We start from the raw sequence: 26644 nt of genomic DNA on the forward strand, positions 1-26644 counted from the left end.
ATTGGATAAGTTCTTGGAGGAGAAGTCTATTACCTGCTAGTAAGTTCACTTAGAGAATAGCCACTGCCATTAGCAATGGTAACATGGGATAGACCTAGTTTTTGGGTACTTGCCAGGTTCTTATGGCCTGGATTGGCCACTGTCGGAATCTGGATGCTGAGCTGGATGGACCCTTGGTCTGACCCAGTATAGCAGGCCCTTATGTTCTTAAGGAAAAGACAGTGCTATTAATTGCAGCAGTAGCAGGGGACACTGATTAGAACAGCATGCTGAGCTTATATGGCCTCAAACTAATGAGAGGGAACCACAGGGATGGCGTGCCACAGACGCAGGAATTTGAGGTGGGAGGTGCGAGGCCTACGTCGACGGAATGGGACTGAATGGCAAGTGGGAATGCTCAGCAAGTACTTACGATCGCTGCTGCGTCACACTTGGATTGGTTTAGAGAGTCATGAATCCGTGGCTTGGGGCGGATCCTACGCACAAATAACCATCTTTGAACCTGTTTGCATAGTCCTAGTGTGTTGGTAAATTTTGGAACACATCAGAATGTCGGCAGGTTATACCCGGAAGCACTGACGCTGCAGGTCCGACAGGATCTTATCTATAATATAGATACACGCTGGTGCGTGGAGTTGCTGTATTAAAAGGCAAGGGTCACCGGCCTACATAAGAGTCTCGTTCAGACCCCTGGGATTGAGGAAGGGTACGGTACTGTCCCTACATATATTTAAAAATTAATACATAAATAAATAAAAACCCTGCGCTGGCAGCAGTGGACTTGGAGGGTCGGATCAATCCCTTCTGCAGGTTCTCTGGTATTTCGAGTGCATGGTCTTAGTATATTGCTGAGGAGAGGGGTTAAACTCTTCCCTGGGGAGGGAACCAATTGGGGTGAAAACGAAGTACATCACGGTTCGTCTCAAGAACGTATCCAGGAAGACGTATTGTAGGCCCGATAACATGGTAATGCAGGGTGCGGGAATGACTGCTACTGCCATTACAGCCGGACATTTCCAATGTGGCCCAGCTGAACTGTGGCATATGCCCTGCTAGCTAGGGCTATCCAAGCACCACACTGTGCAAGGTCGGTGTCCCGTGGCCGGGGCAGTACGGATTGATTCCTCAACGATCCCCCCCCCCCCGCATACAATATGGTAGTAATGACATGAGCGGGGGCGTTCTTCAAATACATATATGTTCAAGGCTTCCTAGGTAGCCTAGAGCACCTGGCTCAAATGCAGCGAGACTGGGGTTTTGTTTCCCATGCTTCTCCTTGTGAGCTCGGGAACTTCGTTTCAACAATAGTCTAAGATGATAAGTCCTCCAGTACCGAAGTACACGAAGAAAAAGATTTAGAGCAGTGAGACTGTCAAAAGATTATGGGGGATGGGGGTGGTTAGAGCTATGAAGAGTTCTCCTGCAGATCATTCGTTTGTTGACTTGAGCCCAGGCACATTGGACAAGATGGACGGCATGGCCGGATCATCTCAGCGCACGCACAGCCACATGCGCATGCGAAAAGTCGCTCCTTCAAAGTTAATTCGTTACGCCTTGAATGGCAGAGGCTCCTCTTCTTCAAAAAAAAAAAAAAAAAAAAGAGGGAAGGAGGCTCACAGTATGCGGCTTGCTACTTCTACTTCCATGGACATGTTACAAGGACACTTTGCCCCTAAATATGGGAATCTTACCTTGCAAACTAAGCCTACCTTTCAAACTTGAGTCACTGCTTTCCCATAATGCAGAAGCCCATGCCAGGGTTTTTTCCATCAAGTAGTGGTAAAATATAAAAAAGGGGCTCCGAGATCGCTGTGGGGAAGTAACTAGGCCGCTAAAAAGAATAGCTTACTACAGGGGTTCATAATTCTTCTCCACAACCGTACGTCCCCCTACAAAAAAAAAAAAAAAGGCACACCTTTTTGACCACATACCAGTTAGCATGGCATTCAGAGCCAGAAATTAATAGTTGAAAGTGTTCTAGGTATCAAAATCGCTGAACATATGGAAAGACATGGTTGGGAGGAACAAGGTCCGCATGTCTTTGACAGGGGCAGGCTTGCCTTCACAAATCTGCTTCACCTTGGAGGGAGTTAAACAGGTGGAGGGGTGAACAGGAAGGAGGCGAACAGGTAGATGTAGGGTGCTTTGGATTTCAAAGGGCTTTCACAAGGTTCTTCATTGAGAGGCTTCTTGGAAGAGCGGAGAGTCGTGGTATGGGGAGCGATGTCCTTTTTATGTATTGCAGACTGGAAAAAGGGTGGAAAGCAGAGAGCGGGATTGGATGGACAATTTCTTTGTGGTAGGGAGGGGGCAGTTTGAACTGCGCTTCTAGGATGGTATTTTTAACATTGACCGCACCTCCCGCACTCTTTTACCATTGTACTGGAGATACGAGTTCTGTAAGTGAAGCTGTCAAGGTGTTCAGGTGAGCAGGCAACGGAATCTGTGCTGCAGCCAGATTTTCAAAGACTTGTGGCACGTGTTCTAATGGGACTTGCAAGGAATGGCCTGCAAGGCCATGAGCCGCGCTGAGTCCATGGAGTTTGGCAACCAGTGGTATTGGAGAAAGTGTTGTGGTCCCTTGTCAGAAGGCGAGGAAACCACCCACGGGGCTCCGAGAGCTCGCCAGTCACTGGGGTAATCACCCCCAGAGGAAGTTAAGCTATATGATTCAGCAAGGGACTTATGTATTGCAGACTGGCAAAAGGATGGGAAGCAGAGAGCGGGATTGAATGGACAATTTCTTTGTGGTAGGGAGGGGGCAGTTTGGACTGCGCTTCTAGGATGGTATTTTCTAACATTGACCGCACCTCCCGCACTTTTTTACCATTGTCGCTGCTCATTTCAGTGTAAGTTTAATTTATTTTAACATTCACTACTGGAGATACGAGTTCTTTAATTGAAGCTGTCGAGGTGTTCAGGTGAGCAGGCATCGGATACTATTCTGCAGCCAGATTTTCAAAGACTTGTGTTGCTCATGTTCTAATGGGACTTGCAAGGAATGGCCCGCAAGGCCATGAGCTGCGCTGAGTCCATGGAGTTTTGCAACCAGTGGTATGGGAGAAAGTGTTGTTGTCCCTTGTCAAAAGGCGAGGAAGCCACCCACGTGAGCTGCACTGAGTCGATGGAGTTTTGCAACTAGTGGTAGTGGAAAAAGTGTTGTGGTCCCATGTCAAAAGGCGAGGAAGCTACCCACGGTTAGGGGCTCCGAGAGCTCGCCAGACGCTGGGGTAATCACCCCCAGAGGAAGATAAGCTATATGATACAGCAATGGACCACCCAAGGAACAGACTCGAATGCAGATGTGGCACGCGTTCCGATGGTGGTCCGCAGAGCAGACCAACTCGACAGCTAGATCAGACGGGGGTCCGCAGAGCGTGTTAACACAATAATCTGGCAGGGTGAAGTGAGAAAGTGGTAACCACAGGGTAGTAGCTGTAATCGACAGGTTAACAACTTCTCTAGAAGGTGAGCCGAGGAGCGGGACCCGAAGACCGTGGAGCAGGATACCCAAGGTGGTAAGACCGCGAAGATATATATATATATATATATATATATATATATATATATATATATACCGGAACCGCAGAAGGGCCCAGAGGAGTGGCACCTGGACTTTCTGATATTAAGCAAAGGACCATGTAAGGATTGAGGGTCTGCTGATATTAAGCAAAGGACCAGGTAAGGATTGAGGAGGTCTTCCCAGCGGGCAACGGGACTTAATGGCCTAGCCATATCATGGTGCCGATAGTAATGGGGGTCTACCCAGGATTTTCTCATCATGAGGCAATGCAGGGACGGCCTTATGATGGACCCAATGGGCTAGCGATGTGTGGACACCATTCATAGACAATTGGTACAATGAGACACCAGGGTTTGCCTCACATAAGGACTAAGTATTCCTTGCACATGCACTGTACATTCAGTGTTTAGATCGGTCCTTGAAAACAGCTATTTCCGCAGCTACGGCGTCCCAGAGACTTTGGGGCTGCTACATGGATAATAACAATAATAAGGATATTCCTGGGGGTAAGGACCTGCTACGCCAGTGATAATAATATGGACACATCTGGGACGTACGGACACATCTGAGTTTAAGGACCTGCAACCCAACAGACCTCACTTAGGGACAGCACCGCCAAAGAGGGGCACCGCTAAAGTGGGGTGCCAAAGGGATGTGAATGCCTGGCAAGTGTCAAGTACAGTTACCGCTCCTACTATGGCACCCGAAGATTTGAGGGTTGCCAGGGGGAGGCAATCATAAATGAAAACCGGGTTGCCAAGGGGAGGTAACAATAAGGGGAGGTAACAATAATAACAGGCGCTTCAAGGATGGATTCAGATTTACTAATGTTCTACGGGAGGCAACGGTTGGCAATATATGCGATAAGCCCCTACGGGATTACTGGCCGCAGCTTATTCAAGAAGTGGGGGACACGAGGCAAGGGTTCACCCTACCTCGTGTTTTGGCGGTTACCCGGGCCGGTTGGGCATAGTGCAAGTGGTGCTGGTGACATCACCAGACGGCGTGGTAGCCGATCAGCGCCTTGGGCGGCGTAAAAAGGTTGGAGCGCGGAATGCGCGGATGGTCGCGGCCCCCTGGCTGGCGGACAAGGTGGGGGGCCCAGGGAGTAAGACTGCCTGGCTTGGTACCTACGGCGGGCAGGGGTGGAGACGTCATACCGGCTCGGGTACTCAGGGAAGTTGCATTGATTTGTTAAATAAATGCTGCGGCCTTATTATACCAACAACAGTTCTCTGTGTTGTCAATGCGTATAAAGTGAATGCTTATGAGATCAAGGAGAATAAAGGGACAGCGGGTAGGGACGACGGACAAGTGGACAAAGTGGCGGCTGCTAGGGTTAATAAAAATTTAAACCCCTCACCCTCCTTAATCCCCCCCCAAGGCTTACCAAAGCTGGCCAAAAGTTCCGTGAGGGTCCGGGAGCGGACGCGTGGGGAATCACGTGACGCCGCGTCACTCTGACGTGGCGCCGACGTCACGTGATTCCCCTCGGGTTCGCTCCCGGAACCCTCGTTGGGCCCAAAAGGCACTTTTGGCCAGCTTGGGGGGGTCAGGAGGCCCCCCCAAGCTGGCCAAAAGTTCCTTTTGAGCCCAACGAGGGGTCCGGGAGCGAACCTGAGGGGAATCATGTGACGCCGCGTCACTCTGACGTGGTGCCGACGTCACGTGCTCCTTGCAAAGGAGTTCAGGAATGGCGTCCTGACCCCGCTGGACCACCAGGGAGTTTTGGTAAGTCGAGGGGGGGGGATTAAGGCGGGTGAGGGGTTTAAATTTTTATTTGCACATATGGACATAGACTCAACTTATGGAATTCTCCATATGTCCATATTGACCGCAAATGGGACCCCCTTTCGACTTATGGACTTATGAACTTAAACTTTTGGTCTGCACATCCCTACTATCTTTTACTATCTCAGAGAATCAAAGTCCATTTTTCCACTACATAAACAATTTTAACACTGGCAAATACTAACCTTAAAATCGGTTCTCCTAACACTGGCAAAAAGTTCTAAAACTGGCAAGAAAATACTATCCTTTAGTAGTTTAGAGAATCAGTCTATTTTTCCACTACAAAAACAATTCTAACACTGGCAAGCAAATGCTAACCTTAAAATTGTAGACAATATAAACATCCAGTAATAGTTTAAACCTACAATCATTTTTGTAAATATTGTCTTAAGATTTAAGCACTTTTTTCAGCAAGTCTAAACTTACCAACAGAAGATGAAGGTTCTACTGTCAGCACTGCCTTTGTAAAAGAGCACAGGAGCACCATAATTAATTTAACTTTCATAATGTTGAAAGTGGCCAAGTTGTTAGTACTAAGGAGATCTTTCAAAAGCTTAAACACTAATATTTTCCTGGACTTGAAATGTCCAGAATGAAAATCTGAGAATTGAATAATTATGTTTGATGTAATTGGTAACTGAATGTTCTTGAAATGGTCCTAATAGTCCTTGAATATGAAATTGTAAAACATTTATAGCTTTCTAACATGCAAATAGTTGACAAAATATCATTTAAGAAATATAGTATGAATATTCTAGTAGCACTTTGCTAACACTAAAATCATGGCTCAAATATATAAAAAAAACATAACAACATGCTAAATGCAAGGAAGTGAGAACATGTTATCAAACAAATTAGTTACATATAGGTAACTCTATTACAGATAACCTACTAAAAACTACTAGAAACATTAAATCAGCTGGGGAAAAGCTACTTCTTGGCACCACATAGCAGTATGATGTACTTTATGTAGAAAAACCATTTGTTGTCAGGCCTCTCCTGCTGTACCTGCTGTCCAAATGAACTGTTGTTGCCTGTCTGGTAGGGAATGGCATAATCTTTCCATCTAGCAGTAGAGTCATTAACATCCATTTGGAACAGTATTTTTCAAGTATTCCCCACTTCTGATACTACCAGTAAGCATCCTGCAGCTTCAGATCTCCTTCTGGTATTATAGTATTTGAAACTGAGCAAGGTATGTTATAACAAAGTTTCTTTTATAAACTTTTGTTTAATGGGAGCTGAATTTGTAAAGGTCCTTTAACTCCAAGCTAGAACAAACAGATTTTATGTCTCAGCATTATTGAATCATTTCCTATTTTTATGACAAAGACATCCGTACTTAAGCATTTTGATTCATGCACTGCAGGTGAAATCTCTGTGAGCATTTTATCTCTTTGAACTCATTCTCTGATTTACCACTCCATTTCAGTTAGAAATGAGAAAAGAGAACCTCATCTTCTAATAATGTTTAAACAGTGCCTCCCTTTGACTGAGACCTTTTCCCGCTATCATGGCTGAGGTTGGTGGGGTGTTAGTTATTTTTGTATTGCAAGGTCTCTAGTTGAAATCTCACAGGGTGTACTGAGTCTTCTGTGCAGAAAAGAGGTTCCAGAACTCACCCTGCAAAGTCTCACAGGGGTAGAGAGGGGAAGCAGGGATAAATTTAGGATAAACATTCAAAATGAGGATGTTGTTTGGAGAACCACTGTAATATATAATTCTTGAAGTAAAATGTTAACAATTGTATTTTACTAAAGAGATTAGGAATTAACTGACATTATAAATACCCCAAGTATTTAAAACTTGGTGTAAAACACTTTTCCCCCCCTTTTCTTTATAGGTATTAGATAACATAAGAACATAAGAAATTGCCATGCTGGGTCAGACCAAGGGACCATCAAGCCCAGGATCCTGTTTCCAACAGAGGCAAAACCAGGCCACAAGAACCTTGCAATTAACCAAACACTAAGAAGATCACATTCTACTGATGCAATTCATAGCAGTGGATATTCCCTAAGGGCCGGATTTTAAAAGGGTTACGCGCATAACACTTTTAAAACCCCCCTGCGCGCTCCGAGCCTATTTTGCATAGGCTCGGCGGCGTGCGCAAGCCCCGGGATGCGCGTAAGTCCCGGGGCTTTGCTAGGGGGATGTGTCGGGGGTGTGTTGGGTGGGTGGCGCGACGATCGGGGCGTTCCCGGGGGCATGTCGGGGGCGTGGTGCCGGCCCGGGGGCATTCTGGGGGCGCAGCTGAGGTCTCCGGAACAGCCCCTGGGTTGGGAGATGGTGCGCCAGCAGCCCGCTGGCGTGCACGAGTTACACTTGCCTCTCGGCGAATGACGAGAGAGCAAGGCCTGTGCAGTCGGCGCCAAAGACCCGCCGGGGGGTAAGGCCTTTAAGTATTTCACTTAACCCAGCCTCTCCCAGTGCCGACCATGAGGCAGCACTCGCCATCCACCCTAGTCTGACTCAGGGGTCCCTCCTCTTCTGATTCGGGCCTCTTCCTGTTCGGCGGCCAATCCCTCGAGTTGAAGCAGGGCAGCCAATTGGAGGACAGCTCCGATTGGGCTTTAAATTCTCAATTGCAGCTAGGCACCGCGCACTGAGCGTCGCGCGCCTCTGGCAGGCGTAAATCCATGGATAAAGTTAGGGGGGGGGTTAGATAGGGCTGGGGGGGTGGGTTAGGTAGGAGAAGGGAGGGGAAGGTGAGGGGAGGGCGAAAGAAAGTTCCCTCCGAGGCCGCTCCAATTTCGGAGTGGCCTCGGAGGGAACAGAGGCAGGCTGCGCGGCTCGGCGCACGCAGGCTGCCCAAAATTGGCAGCCTTGCGTGCGCCGATCCCGGATTTTATAAGATACGCGCGGCTATGCGTGTATCTTATAAAATCCAGCGTAATTTTGTTTGCGCCTGGTGCGCGAACAAAAGTACACGATTGCGTTATTTTTTAAAATCTACCTCTTAGTGAAGGTTTCTATTTCAACAAAATCTTGACTCAGCTTAATTGCTTCCATCTATCTAGCTATATTTATGGAAAGCAGGTTCTGGTAAAATTCATAGCCTTCTTCTAGATCTCAGGAGTTCATCACTGTTTTTTACAGTTTAATCTATCCCTCATTTTTTCTTTTTTTTTTTTTTAATTATTTCTTTATTCAATTTTCATTCAAAACAATTTTCAAACAAAAATATAACATAAGTAATTTGATACAAAAATAATACATAAAATCAATAACTCAACTTATACTAAAACTTAGTATCTAAATTACATCCAATACCTGGGGGAAAAAATCAAATAAATATGTTTTTCAAATAACATAATTCAGTAATTAGAGGAGAGAGAGTACTTTACATTTTTTGACCATCTTCATTTCCTCCTTCTATATTTTTATCTTGCAAAAAGGTTTCCAAATGAGTGGATCAGAAAAACTAAATCTATTTCCTTGAAAAGTAATATAACATGTACTTGGATATTTTAAGAAAAAACTAGCACCTATTGCTAGCAGTTTACTTTTCAAGGACAGGAAATGTCTTCTTTTGGCCTGTGTGGCTCTTGAGACATCAGGAAATATATATATTTTCTGTCCACAAAAGCTAAGATCTTTGTTTTTGAGAAAATCTCTAAACACTCTATCCTTGTCAGATTCCAATTGCAAAGATACAAATAGGGTAGCTCTTTTCTGGATAAGATCTATAGATTCCTCAAGAAACGTAGAGACTCCTATTGTAGAAGTCTCTACTTTTTCACCTTTCTGTTCCCCAGATCTATCTGGGAAATAGAAAATCTTACATACCACAGGCAAGTCTTTATCTTCATATTGTAGTATATCCCTCAGATATTTTTTAAACATTTCCATTGAGGATAATAGTCTGGTCTGAGGGAAATTATTTATCCGCAGGTTTTTAAACCTCAGCATGTTTTCTAATCTTTCCGTTTCCCTATGCAAAACTAGACTATCTTTTATATGTGCTGTCCCAGTATCCTCCAGTAATTTAACTTTAGATGTCACTTTCACCAACTCTTCCTTTAAACAGGATATACCTAATTTTTGTTCTCCTATTTGAACTTTATTTGAATTCACTATAGCTGACAATGATGAATTCATTTGGATTACATTTTCATTCATTTTTGCCATTATTTTCCATATATCCTTTAATGTTACATCTTCAGGTGGATCAATAGGCCAACAAATTGGCTCTTTTGGCCCTTCTTCAGAGTTACTTAAAGTCTCAACATCTCGAGAAACTGCACAGTCTCTCCCTTTAGGTGGACTTGCAGTTTCTAAGTATAGAAACCCTTCTGGTAGTAATGGCAATGGCTGTAGGGGGGAGGATGGTACCACGCCGGGGCTCAGCGAGGCAGAAAACTGCCCTCCTGATATATCCCCCGATGGCGTCTCACCACGTCTAAAAACGTGGTTATCCATTGGGCCCCTAGGTGTTATAGGAGATATAGGAAAGCTTTTAACCTTTCTCTTCCTTCCCATTATGTGGTTTAGAAGAGAAGATATAGAGCTCTCAAATCAACAGTGTCAGGACTTACTGGCAGGACTCCCAGGCTTCCAGGCTTCACCGGGCTTCACCGGGCAAAGCCACGCGCCCCTTCGGAGCGCGCAGCTTAGGCGCGCGCCGGCGGCGGCACTGCGCCGTTGTCCTGGCGATTTTAAGGCAAGGAACCTTTGATGATGTCACTAGCTCCACCCCCTCAAATCGGGGCTCAGCTGTTCTTTCAAGCGCAATCGATGTAACAAAGTCCAAAACCTGTCCAGGATCACTGGGGGCCTCTCTCTCTCTCCTCCACCGAGGTTCCCCAGGCAAAAACGCCGCTGTCCTGGCGATTTTAAGGCCAGGAACTTTGATGACGTCACTAGCTCCGCCCCCTCAAATCGGGGCTCAGCTGTTCTTTCAAGCGCAATCGATTGTAACAAAGTCCAAAACCTGTCCAGGATCACTGGGGGCCTCTCTCTCTCTCCTCCACCGAGGTTCCCCAGCAAAAACGCCGCTGTCCTGGCGATTTTAAGGCCAGGAACTTTTGATGACGTCACTAGCTCCGCCCCCTCAAATCGGGGCTCAGCTGTTCTTTCAAGCGCAATCGATGTAACAAAGTCCAAAACCTGTCCAGGATCACTGGGGGCCTCTCTCTCTCTCCTCCACCGAGGTTCCCCAGCAAAAATGCCGCTGCCCTGGCGATTTTAAGGCCAAGAACTTTTGATGATGTCACTAGCTCCGCCCCCTCAAATCGGGGCTCAGCTGTTCTTTCAAGCGCAATCGATGTAACAAAGTCCAATACCTGTCCAGGATCACTGGGGGCCTCTCTCTCTCTCCTCCACCGAGGTTCCCCAGCAAAAATGCCGCTGTCCTGGCGATTTTAAGGCCAGGAACTTTTGATGATGTCACTAGCTCCGCCCCCTCAAATCGGGGCTCAGCTGTTCTTTCAAGCGCAATCGATGTAACAAAGTCCAAAACCTGTCCAGGATCACTGGGGGCCTCTCTCTCTCTCCTCCACCGAGGTTCCCCCCCTCATTTTTTCTAATGACCAAGTTATTCATTCCCTGTTTTATTGTAACTTTTTGTAAAAAATTTTTTACAAAAACAAAAAAATTTTTTTTTTACAAAAACAACAACAAAAAAGTTACAATAAAACAACTGTTTTATTGTAACTTTTTGTAAAATTCATAGCCTTCTTCTAGATCTCAAGAGTTCATCATTGTTTTTTACTGTTTAATCTATCCCTCATTTTTTCTAATGACCAAGTTATTCATTCCCTGTTTTATTGTAACTATTTCTAGGCCTGCTGTGTTAATTGGTTCTCCCCTTGTTCACTGTAAACTGGTTCGATAAGACTCGTCTTGAGCATCGGTATATTAAAAGAACTTAAATATATAATAAATAAATAAATAAATAAATAAATAAATAAATAAGGGAATCATTTCTTAAAACACTGAACCATAGTTAGTTTCAAGAAAAGTAAGTGGGTTATAATCCCACTGAGCCATTTCACTGCAGCTACGCACTGATTCAGAAAAGAGTTGGATTTCTCTGGTTTACCAATTTTCCTAATTTTAGAGGGAATTTTTCCCTATTCAGGGCAATTCCTGATAGTTCACAATCACCACTTCAAGAGCAGAATAAAAATGCTTCTTACTCTAAAGAAAATTTCTTTTCAACTGCTGCTACAGGCTGGATTTCTCACAGAATGTTCTGTGAACTCACACAACATGGACAGTCTCAGAACATAACCAGAACTCTTATTGAGTACTGAAGAGGTATACTAGGAATGTAGGGCACTCTTTTCCCCATTCTATGCTTATTTACTCAAACTTTTTTAAATGAGGCAAATAATATTTATCACTCCTTCACTGTAGGTGTTGCCTAACTCCTTCCCATCATTTGATTCTTCTCTTTTAATCTTGCATATATACCTTCTAAACCAGTGGTTCTCAACCTTTCTAATGCCGTGACCCCGTAATACAGTTCCTCATGTTGCGGTGACCCCTCGCCCCGCCCTCGCAGGGCGGGGCGAGGGCGAGGGCGGGATGAGGGTGGGGCTTTGGTCATGGGGGCGGGGTTATGGATGGGGTTGGATTTTAGTGCATATTTATTTATTATGACATTTATAAACAGAACCACCATTCCTCATAAAACAATACAATTAAGAAACATAAAGCATCAGTTATAATAGTAAAACCATACTAATAAAAGAATACTTTAAAATTACTGATAAATAGAATTTCTATTAATTAAAATCATATACATTTTTATAATTTCCCAAACACCAATAAAATATTTCAAAACAGCACATATATCAAATAACACACAATAATTAAAACTAATAAGGATTTTAAAAAAGCCCCTGCTGTCCATACATGGGAGCTCTTGATTTCCAGTCACCCTGATATTGTCGAGGATTAGGAGGTTATCCTCTCTCTCACACACATACTCACATGTCCATTCTCTCTCACACATATACTGTCACATACATACACATTCATGCTCTTATATGCACCATAACCTCTCACAGACACTGACACACTCTCAGGGTGTAAGACACTCTCTCCCCCCCCCCCCCCCCCCACTCACACACACTCTTACTCCCCTGGATTTTCTCATACACACTCATGCTCTCACTCTTACTGGCTCCCTCACAACCTCAGAGCCTCTCAGATAAAACTCTATGCGGCAGAAATAATGCTGAATGTTGAGAATTGTGTTATGCAGACTAATCTGGAAAATGCACTAATTTCTACATGAGTCATAATGAATCAGTCCTCAGCTGCAGGCTTCAATTGATTATCCTGGCTCCCTTTAATAAGTTTAATTTAATGTTTGCCAAATACAGTTCATGTGTAACAGCAATCCTAATTCTCCACCAGATCAAGCTGATTTCACATCCCACTTCATACTTTGTCACCTCCAGCTGAGTCAAACAATTAATCTAATTACTGCCACTGCTGCCCACGTGGCTATTGGGGAGGCGCTGATTGCTGCTATTGGCACCAGTGTTGCCAACCTCGCTTATTTACCACGAGATTGGGCTTCTTTTTGTAGTCATTCGCGGTTTTTTTTTCCGATTCGCGGGTTGCTTTTAATTGGGCTATTTTTTCTGCCAGTCGTGTTTTTTTGGGCTTGTTGGGCGGGACTTGTGCTCTGAATCATGTTACAGTGATTGGCTGCTGCGATGAAGCCTGTCCATAGCAGGCGCACCCTATCCCTATATTGCAGCAGTAAGCCAATCAGAGCAGGAGCTGCAAGCCTTGTTGATGCACACGTCAGGAGCACATTTTGTGGGCAGACCTAGCCAGCACTGCACAGCATCTCACATGGGCGGAACGGGAAGAGCAGCACGGCATTGGAGCGCAACAGCAAAGGAATCCAGAGTGTGTAGCTACAGCCAGGTAGCAGGAGGGGAGGAATTAGGATGTAGGGAGGGGGAATGAGTGTGTGGGAGGCCAGAGATGTGCTTGGAGGGGTTAGAGAGGTGGGAATGAGTGTGGGGGCCAGAGATGTGCTGGGAGGGGGCTGGGGAATGAGTGTATGGGGGGCCAGAGATGTGCTTGGAGGGGGGGGAATGAGTGTGTGGGGGGCCAGAGATGTGCTCGGAGGGGTTAGGGAAGGGGGAATGAGTGTGTGGGGGGCCAGAGATGTGCTCGGAGGGGTTAGGGAAGTGGGAATGAGTGTGGGGGGCCAGAGATGTGCTGGGAGGGGTTACGGAGGGGGGGAATGAGAGTGTGGTGACCAGAGATGTGCTGGGAGGAGGGAATCAGCGTGTGGGGGGCCAGAGATGTGCTCGGAGGGGTTAGAGAGGTGGGAATGTGTGTGAGGGGCCAGAGATGTGCTTGGAGGGGGCTGAGGAGAGAGGAATGAGTATGTGGGGGCCAGAGATGTGCTAGGAGGGGTTAGGGAGGGGGGAATCAGTGTGTGTGGAGCCATAGATGTGCTCGGAGGGGTTACAGAGGGGGGGGGAATGAGAGTGTGGGGACCAGAGATGTGCTAGGAGGGGTTAGGGAGGGGGGAAAGAGTGTGGGAGCCATAGATTTGCTTGTAGGGGGGTGGGGAGGGGGGTATGAGTATGTGAGGGCATTAACTGCTATAAAAAAATAAAATGGTTTTTTTTTACATCTGCTTCCCTTTCTAATTTTTTGCCATTTCCTTTAATATTGCCTTTTTTTCTATTTCTTTTCTCTCCACCTGTCTTCTTCCCTCAAACACACAGTCAGGTTCTCATTCTCACATGCATTTCTCTCTCACACACACATACACAGGCTCTCACTGGCACAGGCTGTCTGAGTCTCACACACAGGCTCTCTCACACCCCCACATGCTGCCTTGCTCAAGCACAGGCTCTCACTCTTACATGCTGTCTCTTTCACACACACAGAGGCTCTCACATGCTGTCTCTGCAAACACACACAGTCTCTCAACTCATCTCATACTCGCACACACCTCTCTCTTACCTCTGGGCCTCTTCTTTACGGGTTGCCACAGGATGGGCTCTGCAGCGGCCCTAGTCTTCCCGGCCCGCTGCTCCTCTTCTGCACGCAGCTGAAGCGCCTCCTCCTTCCTGCCCGTGTGGCTCCGGCAGTGTTGCCAGGTTTTCATGAACGAACAAGCACTTTTTTCCAAAAAAGCAAGCCCAAAACACATGAGATTGAAACATTTTATTTTTTTATAGCAGTTAATGCCCTCACATACTCATACCCCTCTCCCCAGCCCCCTCCAAGCAAATCTCTGGCCCCCCACACACTCATTCCCCCCCCCAGCACATCTCTGGCCCCACACACTCATTCCCCCCCCCCCCAGCACATCTCTGGCCCCACACACTCATTCCCCCCCCCCAGCACATCTCTGGCCCCACACACTCTCATTCCCCCCCCCCTCCCTCCCAGCACATCTCTGGCCCCCACACACTCTCATTCCCCCCCCCCCCTCCCTCCCAGCACATCTCTGGCCCCACACACTCTCATCCCCCCCCCCCCCCAGCACATCTCTGGCCCCACACACTCTCATTCCCCCCCCCCCCCTCCCAGCACATCTCCGGCCCCACCCACTCTCATTCCCCCCCCCCTCCCTCCCAGCACATCTCTGGCCCCACACACTCTCATCCCCCCCCCCTCCCTCCCAGCACATCTCTGGCCCCACACACTCTCATTCCCCCCCCCCCTCCCTCCCAGCACATCTCTGGCCCCACACACTCTCATTCCCCCCCCCCCCAGCACATCTCTGGCCCCACACACTCTCATTCCCCCCCCCCCTCCCTCCCAGCACATCTCTGGCCCCACACACTCTCATCCCCCCCCCTCCCTCCCAGCACATCTCTGGCCCCACACACTCTCATTCCCCCCCCCTCCCTCCCAGCACATCTCTGGCCCCACACACTCTCATTCCCCCCCCTCCCTCCCAGCACATCTCTGGCCCCACACACTCTCATTCCCCCTCCCCAGCACATCTCTGGCCCCACACACTCTCATTCCCACCTTCCTAACCCTCTCCAAGCACATTTCTGGCCCCCCACACAATCATTCCCCCCAGTACACCCCCAGCCCCCACACACTCATTCCCCCCAGTACATCCCCGGCCCCCACACACTCATTACCCTCTCCCAACATACTAACTCCTTCCCTCCTGATATCTGGCTGTAGCTGCACACTCTGGATTCCTTTGCTGTTTTTCTCCAACGCTGTGCTGCTGGTCTTCCCGTTCCGCCCACGTGCGATGCTGTGCTGGCTGGGTCTGCCCACAAAATGTGCTCCCGACGTATGCATCAACAAGGCTTGCAGCTCCTGCTCTGATTGGCTTACTGCTGCAATATAGGGATAGGGTGCGCCTGCTATGGACAGGCTTCATCGCAGCAGCAGCAGCCAATCACTGTAACAGAGCACAAGTCCCGCCCAACTTGTGCTCTGTTACAGTCCGCCCTGATTCAGAGCACAAGTCCCGCCCAACAAGCCTGAAAAAACGCGACTGGCAGAAAAAATAGCCGCGGACCGGCAAAAAACCCCAACGGCCCGGTACCGGTGGTTGGGGACCCTGCTTTAGGCGACCCCTGTGTTGTGGGCGTTCGACCCCCGCCGGGGTCGCGACCCCCAGGTTGAGAACCGCTGTTCTAAACTGTTTTAGGCCTTGGTATGGTATAGCCAGAGAGAATAATAAATTAATAAAATTGTATTTATTTTATGTACATGTGTAAAGAAGAGTATCCCATTTAAACATAGGTTGCATACATCTATTGCAATAAGAAGAGGCTGGAAAGACAGTCATCCCATCACATAGCAATAGGGTACATAGGAGGCAAAAGGCAGTTTAGTTATCTGTATGAGTGATGTAAGGGGATATAAGAACAGTAAGTGCCACTTAGTAGGTTTCATTGGGAGGCATGTAAAGATAACCATATCAATGACATGAAATGAGATAGTGATGGGAATTGCTTGGGTGAAGACAACAATGGGCTGCGAGCATTGAGTGCTGGCTGTGAATATATTTCCATTGTAGAAAAAGACCACATGTCAGAGATACAGGAAATCCTGGTCTCCAAGCTCTCCCAGGGGAAGATCTGGTATTTGATAATTGAAGGGCTCTGGGCCTGAAGAGAGGTCCTGGGAGTCAGCCCAAAATAGCTATGTCCTCAGATTCCTCCACAGTTCCACCACCTCTTTCCTCATAAACCCAAACCCAGCGTGAGGGGAGGGGCTTAAAGGGGGTACTGTAATGCCCCTTACATTAAAGTGGTCTGGCATAGTGCCCCGCCCTTTGCAGTTCTCCAGGTTTTGGGTAAAACCTCCTATTATCAAGACATCTTTTATAGGCCCTGATACTGGGGGTAATGGCTGATGACATCATATCCTGTCTTGGTATATTAAGAAGTCATCTTCTATCAGCCATCACTTCAGTAACAGGTCTCCTGCCGTGCTCTTGCCTTCAGTGTGTGTTACCTTGCATCCAGATCCAGTCCTTGTCTCCCGCTCCTGCCTTCACCTTCAGTTCTGCCTCATCCCAGCCTTGCCTCTATCTTGCCTCCCTATCCTGCCTATCCTGCTTCCTGTCAGTCTCTTTGGACTGTCTTCTCTGTGCTGGCTAAGCATGGACCTTGATTTCATCTGAATGCTGCTCGGCCCTGCCCTTCACTTGTTCTTCAGACTCTGCTTGGACACCGCCTGACTTGACCTTAGACCAGACATTGATTTCTCTGCCTGACATCTGCCCCAATTCCTGATCCTGGACCTTGCCTTTGACTTGCCCCATCTTGACTGCATTCTGCTGGGATCTTGCCTGTGCTTACACAATCCTGGTAGCGTCAATCTAGCAGCAGCAGCACAATAGCTCACTTCCAAATTTGTGATACACAGTAACAAAAAGACCAGAAGATATAGAACATGTATAAAGTATTGGATTTGCCTGATAATCAGATTGATATGATTGTCATTACTTTTACTATGTTGCTTGGTTGAGTCAAAGTGCACTGTAGGCATTTATAAGCTTGATTCTTAATAGCTTGCATCAAAAAATACAATAACTTTCTCAATGTGCATATTAATGTGTATAGCTGAAGCTATGGAAATTATTTGAACCCTGAGGCAAGCAATTCTTTTGCTGAAACCATGGGCCTATGTTGGGTTGGGTTTTGATGTATTGAGGTCAACATTGGTGGTGTCTTATAGCACAATTGAGCTGAGTACCTTCAAAACCTTTTTCTTTTACATTACCTGAGATTATTGAGCTAAGTCTTAATATGCATTTGATTTGACTCATGTTTTTCATCTAATCTTTATTTATTTGCACATTGAGAAAGTTTATTGAACCAACAAATGAATGAATTTGAGGTGCTTTGTCTGACACCATTTATAGCACATTGTAAGACAAGAAGTGGGTTATTGCAATACCAAGCACCATTATTTGTCTAATGCTGTGTTTGTATTAGAATAATGGTATTGAAAGTGTTTTGATTTGTTCATTTTATAATCTTCTTTTATTGAATTTTTTAATACTGTTAGAAGAGGGCTGCACTTTTGATTATACATTTTATTTGGATGCATCCATATAGCAATTGAGACTAATAGTCAATAAGTACCATAAGGTATTTGAAAATAAGTTTGAAAAAAGAGTGCAAGTGAACATGAAAACATTAGAGGTAAATAGGAAAGATCCATGCACTATGCTTAGAAGATTCAATTAATGGTACAATTAGTCAGATCAGGATGAAACCAATCTTGACATTCAAGACATTGAGAAAGCAAAAGCAGTAGAAATGAAAACAAAAACACTGCAAAGCAGAGAAAGAGAGGGGCACAGCATCAGGAGCACTGATATTAAAATCCCAAAACATAGGTGCAGAGTAAGGCAGCAAGATGAGTGGCATCAGTACCACAAGGCATTGAATACAGAGCAAGGCAGGAAGCACAATGGCATCAACACTGTCAGGCAGTGAGTGAGCGGTAAGCCAGTATGAGGAATGGAATCAAAATCCAAATACAGAGAGTGCAGAGAGAGGAGGGAGGCACAGATATATCAACAGACCAAGGCAGGGAATGAGGAGTAAGGCAGGACACATTGGCATCAACATGCCAAAACATAGAGTGAGGGGTAAGGTAGGAAATACTTTGGTACGAACAACCAAAGACAAAGAACGCAGAGAAAAAAAGCAAGCACAGGGACTTCAACAACTCAAGATATACAGTGCACAGAGATGCAGGAAGCAGCACAGTGGTATGAACTCCACAAGACATAGACAGGCTGATGCAATACCATGCACTGACTGCAGTGCATGGCTCAACACATGATCGGATGCATGTTTTGAATATGCTTCCATAACCCTTGATGCAAAAAAGGGGTTAGCATGTCCAAAACACGCGTCCAACTGAGCATGTACCTAATAGCGCTTATCACAGGTAAATTCATGTTGATGAGGCTATTAACTATTCCCCCCTGATTCAAAAAGAAAAATGTACACCTGGCGCACACATTTTTACCCTTGGAGCAGGCATTAATTCTTGAGGAGTCCAAAAAGTTTACAGAAAAGAAGAAAATACTGCTTTTCTGTAGTTCCTCCAACTTAATATCATGGCGCTATTAAGTCAGAGGAACCGAAAAAGGAGAACCCTAAAAAAAACATTAAATTTTTTTTTTAAAGTGTTCCAGCAGTCAGGTTAGGAAAAGGGCTGCTCAGTTAATGAGCATACATTTTCCTAACCCATGGCTGTGCACAGGTTGGGAAAATGGACATTCATAAAATTGAGTGTCTATTTTCCTTACCCGCTAACAGCCACTTCTCCTGGGCCCCCGATGCCGAGGAGGCACTAGGGACAATAATTTTTTTCTTAATGTCTCCTTTTTACCACGGTAGCCAATTTATATATTAAATCTGGCACCCTGGAGATGTGGATCAGCTCGCATTAAGAGATCAGGTGCTTAATTATGAGCACCCGTTTAACACATGCCGATATTGCATCGGCCTGCCAGAGTGCAGCATGAAACAGGAAGCACTATAGTATGAACACCCCTAAGCAAAGAGTATAGAGTGAGGCAGCAAGCAGCTTTTAGGGCTTTTGGGGGTGTATGACCTGTACATTTGCACAAAGCAACTAGCACTAGAGGGAGCTAATGCCCTCTTCTGATGCACTGTGCTAACAAAAAGCAGCGGCTCTCTTTTAGTAGAGCCTGCAGGGCCACAAAATGGCTGCTGCCATCTTCCACCTCCCTCACCTGTGTGGTGAGTAAGAGAGGAGGATGAAAGAAGAGATAAGGGCAGGTAGTAATGGAAGGTGTTGGGGCAGAGATGGAAGTCAACGGCAAGGAGGGAAGGATGAAAGTTAATGGTGAGGGTGCAAGCAGTAGCATAAATGAAGTAGATATTAATCACTAGTGGGGTGAGAGAGGGCACAAATTTCAATTTTCACACAGTGCACAGGTTAGCCTAGAGACAACCCTGGCAACAAGAACCATTGAGCAGTTTCCTTGTACTACAAATCTTCAGTACAAATAGTAGTACCCAAGTCTAAAGAGCATCACAGCTCTTCAGTACTGTATCCTGAATTCCTGACCAACAGCAAACTTCTCAAGTGTTTTTTTTTTTAAATAGGATTCTAGACACTGAAGCAAAAAGTTTCAGAACCTTTGTCTGACTCAAAATCTAACTCAGTAAGGCTGAGTGAATATGTTGTAGTTGCTAATCTTATGTTTAGCTTTCACTTTCAAATAAAAAAGGAAAATTGAGGAAATCATGCTGGTTGGAAAACTGCTTCAACTTAATTGGTCTTGCTTCTTCCTTTACCCCTCCCATACTGGTTCCACTCTTTCTGGCTTGAGGAAAAAAAAAAAAAACAGCAATGCATTTCTTTGCTACCTCCATTGAAATTTTTGGAACCAAACTGTATGAACACAAACGGATTTGGATTTTATCAGGTGACACATTATTTTGGTTAAGTTGTGGCAAACCAAACTAAAAAATCAACACATTTATCACATTTTCCTATTCAAATTCAAACAGATGCACATTACTACATGCTAATTTAAATATAGATAGTGTTATTTGAAACTGTGGGACAGAGTCTTTGAAGGATTGCCATGGAGGCATCAAATGATCACAGGATCTACAGCTTTAGCAGTACCTTAAAAATATGTGAGTTCCCAACAAAATACAAAGATAATTCTGAACAGAATTATCTTTGAGATAATTTGAAATAATTTTCCATTGTGTTCTATTAAGTAATATGTTTGCTGAGTTGGTTTGTTAATGTTGTTGAGATCCTGTGGGAAAAGATAATGTTCAATCATAGAAACATTTAGGATACATTTGGGAGACAGAAAAGGGTAAAAAAAAACATTGTCATGTATCTATTTTGTGGAGTTAATTTATTGCTCTGTGAAAATAAAGATGGCAAAGAAAAGTTGGCCTTGATGTTTAGAACTTAATTTATGCTGAAGTGTGAAAACAGAACTTATCTAATCAACTTCTTCCATTTCACAGTTACATCAAAGTGAAGTATTCCAGAAAAATAAGCACAAAAAGGGTTGAAAAAGGACAAGTGTGAAACTTTGAGTGATAACACCAATCATCAAGGTTTCAACCAGCAGCTGTCCATTCACACATCTTTCATATACGTTCAAATTATGCATGTGTTAGAGATAACTGAATTATGAATTCACAGAATTATGAATGTATATGAAAGATATTTGAATGGTTCATTGCTTCAGTTGATTTATTGACAATTGGCATTTCTGCTCTCAAGCTTAAAATTTCTGCTAATTCAACCTCTTTATTTGTATCTCTGACATTGTGTTTTAAATAAGTATACTTATTATAAACCAGGGCAGAAACAGACCAAAGTAATATAAACCTGGGTTACTTAGCAGCTACTGTGCTATTCTGCCCCTCTACCTGCTCTCTGTTCTTGCTAATGCTGTAAAAACTGAGAAAGGCTGCTGTTTTCTGTAATCTATAACTCCCTGTATGCAAGCTTAAGCAGAAACAGGACAGGAGATATAGCCAATAGCCATTGAGGACCTTCTAGGGGGCATGGATAAAAGGTAATGCTATAAGGGCACCAGAAGAACTGGAGAAACTATTTTAAACAGACTTGTAATATGTGTGCTGTCTTGTTAATTATAAGCTATTAGTTTATTGTAAATTTATAGAACCTTCATTCTTAGAGGAATGAGAACCTGCACTTTACAGGTGGATGACTGGGACCTTCTGCAGGAGAAGTCCCTGAACTTAGGAAACCTCAAGCTGAGTAGAGTGAGAGGGAGGGGAGGGCACCCCAGGGAAGAGTTTGGGAGATCCAGTCAGTAATAAGACCATAAGGGGTATCTGTACTCAGGAAGGACTGGTGGCATCCACTCTGCTTGAGTACCACTATAAGTGAACCAATGTGCAGCTATTATCAGCTGGATCTTTCCAGCATCCCCAGTACTTTGAGATGGTATAGCAATGAGAAATCTAAGTGCCTAGTGTTTTGGGGAGACACAGACTGAATTGCAGGCTTAACCTATAAGGGCAACCAAAATTATAAAAGGGATGGAACAATTGCCCTATGAGAAAAGGCTAAAGAGGTTAAGACTCTTCAGCTTAGAGAAGAGATGGATGAGTGAAGATATGATAGAGGTCTATAAAATAATGAGTGGAATTTAACGAGTAAACTTCAATTAGTTGTTTACTCTTTCAAAAAGTACAAAAACTAGGGGACACACAATGAAATACTAGGTAATACATTTAAAACTAATAAGATAAAATATTTTTTTACTCAACACATAATTAAGCTCTGGAATTTGTTGCCAGAAGATGTGGTGACAGCTGTTAGTGTAACTGCATTTAAAAATGGTTTGGACACGTTCCTGCAAGAAAAGTCCATAAACCATTTTTAAGATGGAGTTGCAGATATCCACTGCTTATTCTTGGGATAAGCAGCTTAGATCTATTTACCCCTTTGGATCCTGCCAAGTGCTTGTAACCTGGATAAGCCACTGTTGGAACAGGATACTAGGCTTGATGGACTCTTGGTCTGACCCAGTATGGCAAGTCTTATATAGGGATGTGCATTGTTTTTTTGATGGATGAAAATATTGTACAATATTTTCTAATCTGTCAAGTATCGGGGGTCCCTGAAAATGATAGGAAAACCCCACAAAATTTTCGTGTGGTTTTCTTATCATTTTGGGAGGGGGAAGAAAGGACACACAGAAAAAAACCCAAACAAACCCACCCCGACCCTTTAGATCTAACTATTTACAAGCCCCCACCCTCCTGACCCCCCTAAAACTTTCCTAAAGTACCTGGTGGTCCAGCGGGGGTCCTGGGAGCGATCTCCCACTCTCAGTCTATCGGCTGCCACTAATCAAAATGGCGCCGATGGCTCTTACCATGTGACAGGGGCTATCGGTGACATTGGCCGACCCCTGTCACATGATAGGAGCAATGGACGGCCGGCGCCATCTTTTTTTTTTGCACCGATAGCCCCTGTCACATGCTAAGGGCAAAGGGCCACCGGCACCATTTTGTTTACTGGCAGCTGATGGCCCGAGAGCAGGAGATCTCTCCCGGGTCCCCCACTGGACTACCAGGTACTTTAGGAAAGTTTTGTGGGGGTCAGGTGGGGAATTTTAAATAATTAGATTTAAAGGGTCAGGGTGTTTGTTTTTTTTTTTCGGCTCGGGACAGACGAAAACAAAAAACGTCTAGACCCACGTGAAACGGAATTTCCCGCGGGTCCACGATCCCGAAACCGGAACCGATTCCTGCACCCGATTCACATCTCTAGTCTTATATTCTTATGTTCTTGAACAAATTTTGTTATATGCCATGACCAAACCTATAGCCTTAGGGGAAGGAAGGGAAGAATAATCCAAATGTGTACAATATGGTTTCAGAAATGGGATTACTAGCACAGAATCACCTGATTAAAACTCAAAATGACTGAAGGAAGTCAATGTGAATGGGATCACAACAAGGCCTGAGACAGAACTCCCTATGGTCAGCAACAATTGGAAAAGATGAAGATAGCGAACAGATATCTGCTTGAAATCCCTTTACATAGTCAGTACCCAGAAACTGATCAAATAGATGGACTCACAATGATCACTGGATTTGAAGAACAACTCCCCTACCACATGAAGAAAGGTAAGATAAGTATCAAAAGATCTCCATGTGGGAAGAATCTGGAAAGAATGACTAGTCTCATCAACCTTCATGTAAAGGATACCTGTCAAGGGGAGACAAAACCTATGACTACCTGTAGCAAACCTATTTGGCATCTTACCATTGAGCTTACCACACTGGGTTACTGAATATCCTCCTATGCAAAATCCCAAACACACTACACAGCTTCTGAATATTTACCCATTTACAGCTACCCTATCAGCTATCCAGCAGAAAACTAAATATCAGAAACATCCACCAGCCCCATCAGTTTCTACTTCTAAGATACAATATGGTCACTTATGATAATAAGAAAGACTGGGAATCTTTTATGGTTCTGTTTGTTTTCATGGCCCAGGAATACAAGTGGAGATCTGCAGAGAGAGTGGACCACCTCTATGAATGTTCAGAAAGCCATCAGAGTGTGGAATCAATAAAGGTCCTTGCAAAAGTCTGGTGATTCACAGCACTTTATTTAAAGAACAACTCCTCTATAAACATTCTCAGTTAAAAGTCTTAAAGATTGTCCCCTGACACATTTCTTTTGGAATTCCACCTCTATGAATGCTTGAGGAGAACTTTCATCTGCTATGCCTACTCACTCCTAGACTACATCAGGGAAAATTACATCTTATAGATAGAGCAGCTAGACCAACAGTTTGGTTATTAGGATCTGCCCATTATTCTTTTCTATATAGTAATCTCACCAGAACAAAGAACCAACCAGAATTTTTCAAGGAGGTACATTAGATAGTCGCCAGAGTCTGTAATAAACCTTGAAATGCAGGTTCAGCTTGCTTCAAAAGGCCTTAAAAATCAGTGGGAAGCCTATGAAATTATGAATTGGAATCTCATGACATTAGGAGAGTGCCAGCAAGTAATCGAGGCATAGGAACATAATGTTTTGGAGGCGTCAGGATAAGAAGGCAGAAAGGAGAAGCCACATCTGAAGCATCTACTGGGCAGACAGTTACGCAGATGATGAGGCCTACCTCAGTAGGCAGTATAATTTGAGTGCCCAAAAGACGCAGACCCCTGCATTAGAACAGGCTGCTTAGCAAGGAACACTGCTGAAGACTATGAAATAGTTATAATAACTCACCCTAAAGATTTATGAAAACAAAACCTGGTAGCAAGACTCAGTTACCAACATCATATATTTGCTAGGTGGATAAGGAAAAGGAATTCCTCTAATATCCTGGAGTCCCTGTTTTTAGTGTGGACACTGGAGAAGAGAATGCTTCTGTAAGCCTAGCCATTTGACAGCTGGGACATCAGTTGCACAAGTGACCCTTGAACCTGGTAACCTGGGCCAAGAGAAAAATGACAGTAAGTTCAGTTGCAAAATCACCTTCTGTCAACATCTAGATGATCAAACAAGGGCTCAGAATACATGAGCCAACTCTCTTTGATGGTATGTTGATATAAACTATTCTGAACACTGCATTATATATTACAATTGTCTCAGAAAAGTTATATCACCAGATTCCCCAGCCAGAAGACATCAAAACCCAGCCTGTGACCAGTCATATTCCAGAGACTGGAAACATGATGAAGGGCCACTACATTAGTAGTGTTAGCAGACTCAATTTCTGATTTTGATGCTGCTGGAATTAGATTTCATCCAGGCCGCAGATTATTTACAGGCCTGGGGAAAAGTGTACCTTGGGATGGACCCTGTCCCTGCACTCCTCATTGAAATAGCTGAAGCTGGCTATCCAAATGATATTGAAAGTGACTGCCTGAGTTAATGTGTGTTTTGAAAGACTTTAGAGACTCCCAAGTCCAAAGCTGAAGCTATTTTTGAATCCTTGAGTTTGAGAGACAGCAGCCTGAAAACTAATGTCAATAGATTTGGACTATGGCATGGTGCATGCTTAGGGATCTTGATAGAAGCATACCTTAATTCAATATTTGTTAAGGTAAAAAATATTGAAGCTGGCCATGGACCAGGGTCTGTTCAGTTCAGGGCTAGTGAATGGCTCTGAGTAACCATGCTGAGATTACTGATAGATTGATATATGGCCCTGCCCCTAAGAATACAGATTGGTTCTCAGGGGACTCAAAAGGTATGCTGGGGTAGTTGGAAGGTATTTCCAGTATTCAGATGGCTAGGAAGACAAATTATGTTATGGGATTCTGGTGGTAGACCTGCAAGCTTTTAATTCCATGTTCATTGTTGATATGTGATGTGAAAGTTAGACCTTTAAGTAAAAATTGTGTCTTAAGCATTGACCGTGTTTTTTCATGAAGAGGAATTACTGTGGAACCTGACCTGAACTGGAAAAGTGAGCTAGATTTAAGCTTTCTCCTAACCATGAGTACTTTTATCCTTTACTAAAGTTACCTCTTGGTTTACTGTATACTTGCAGTAATTCATAAGTCTTGGAATGTTTATTTTAACATCTAATCTATTAATAAATCAGCACTGAGTGTGGTTTGTACTGTAAGGGCTTCCAATATGCCAATATATGCAGTTGGAAGAGAAATAAATATCAAATAAAAGGGGGCCCTTGTCAGGTACCATGAAGTGACACTGTGACTCTTTCTTCCCATTTGGAAGAATTTATTATTATCTCGACTGGATCCCTGGCAATATCTAGCAGGACCAATTGGCATTCATTTTGCTGTGCTACCACAACATATTTGCTGCCAGTAAATGAAACTTGAGAAGATACCCATCTTGCAGGCCACCTTAAGGCCCCTACTAATGTTCCAAGACAAATAAAGAGCAGCAGCTAGAAACTTTTGGCTGCCAAACTGAGAATGGAGCTGGACACGATGGTAACAGTGGCAGGAACAGAAGGAACTGTCTTGCAAGGATCACACAAATTGAGAGCCAGGTAGGATGGACATAGGTCTTAACAGCCAACTATTAGGAGTAACTCCTAGTAAAGTGTGGGAATCCTTAATGGGAACATTTATACCCAGGAGCCATCTAGGAGTCAGATAGTTTATCTTGGCTTTCCAGGATAAGGCCTAGAAGTGGGATTGCCATCCACACATCCTGATAGCACCTGATGGTAGCCAAAGTGCAGAAAGGGCCTGTGAACTTTGAATGGTAGATGCTATTGGAAAAGTTGAAAATGAGCTGTCAATAATGTTATGTATGCTATATTTACTTAAACAGTTATCTGTTAAATGCCTTATTAAGTTGAGGATATGGAGGGACCTTCATTTTCAGTTTTTATGTTTTTTTGTGGGGAAT

The sequence above is a fragment of the Rhinatrema bivittatum genome, chromosome 5, assembly GCF_901001135.1.
Source record: "Rhinatrema bivittatum chromosome 5, aRhiBiv1.1, whole genome shotgun sequence".
NCBI lineage: Eukaryota > Metazoa > Chordata > Amphibia > Gymnophiona > Rhinatrematidae > Rhinatrema > Rhinatrema bivittatum.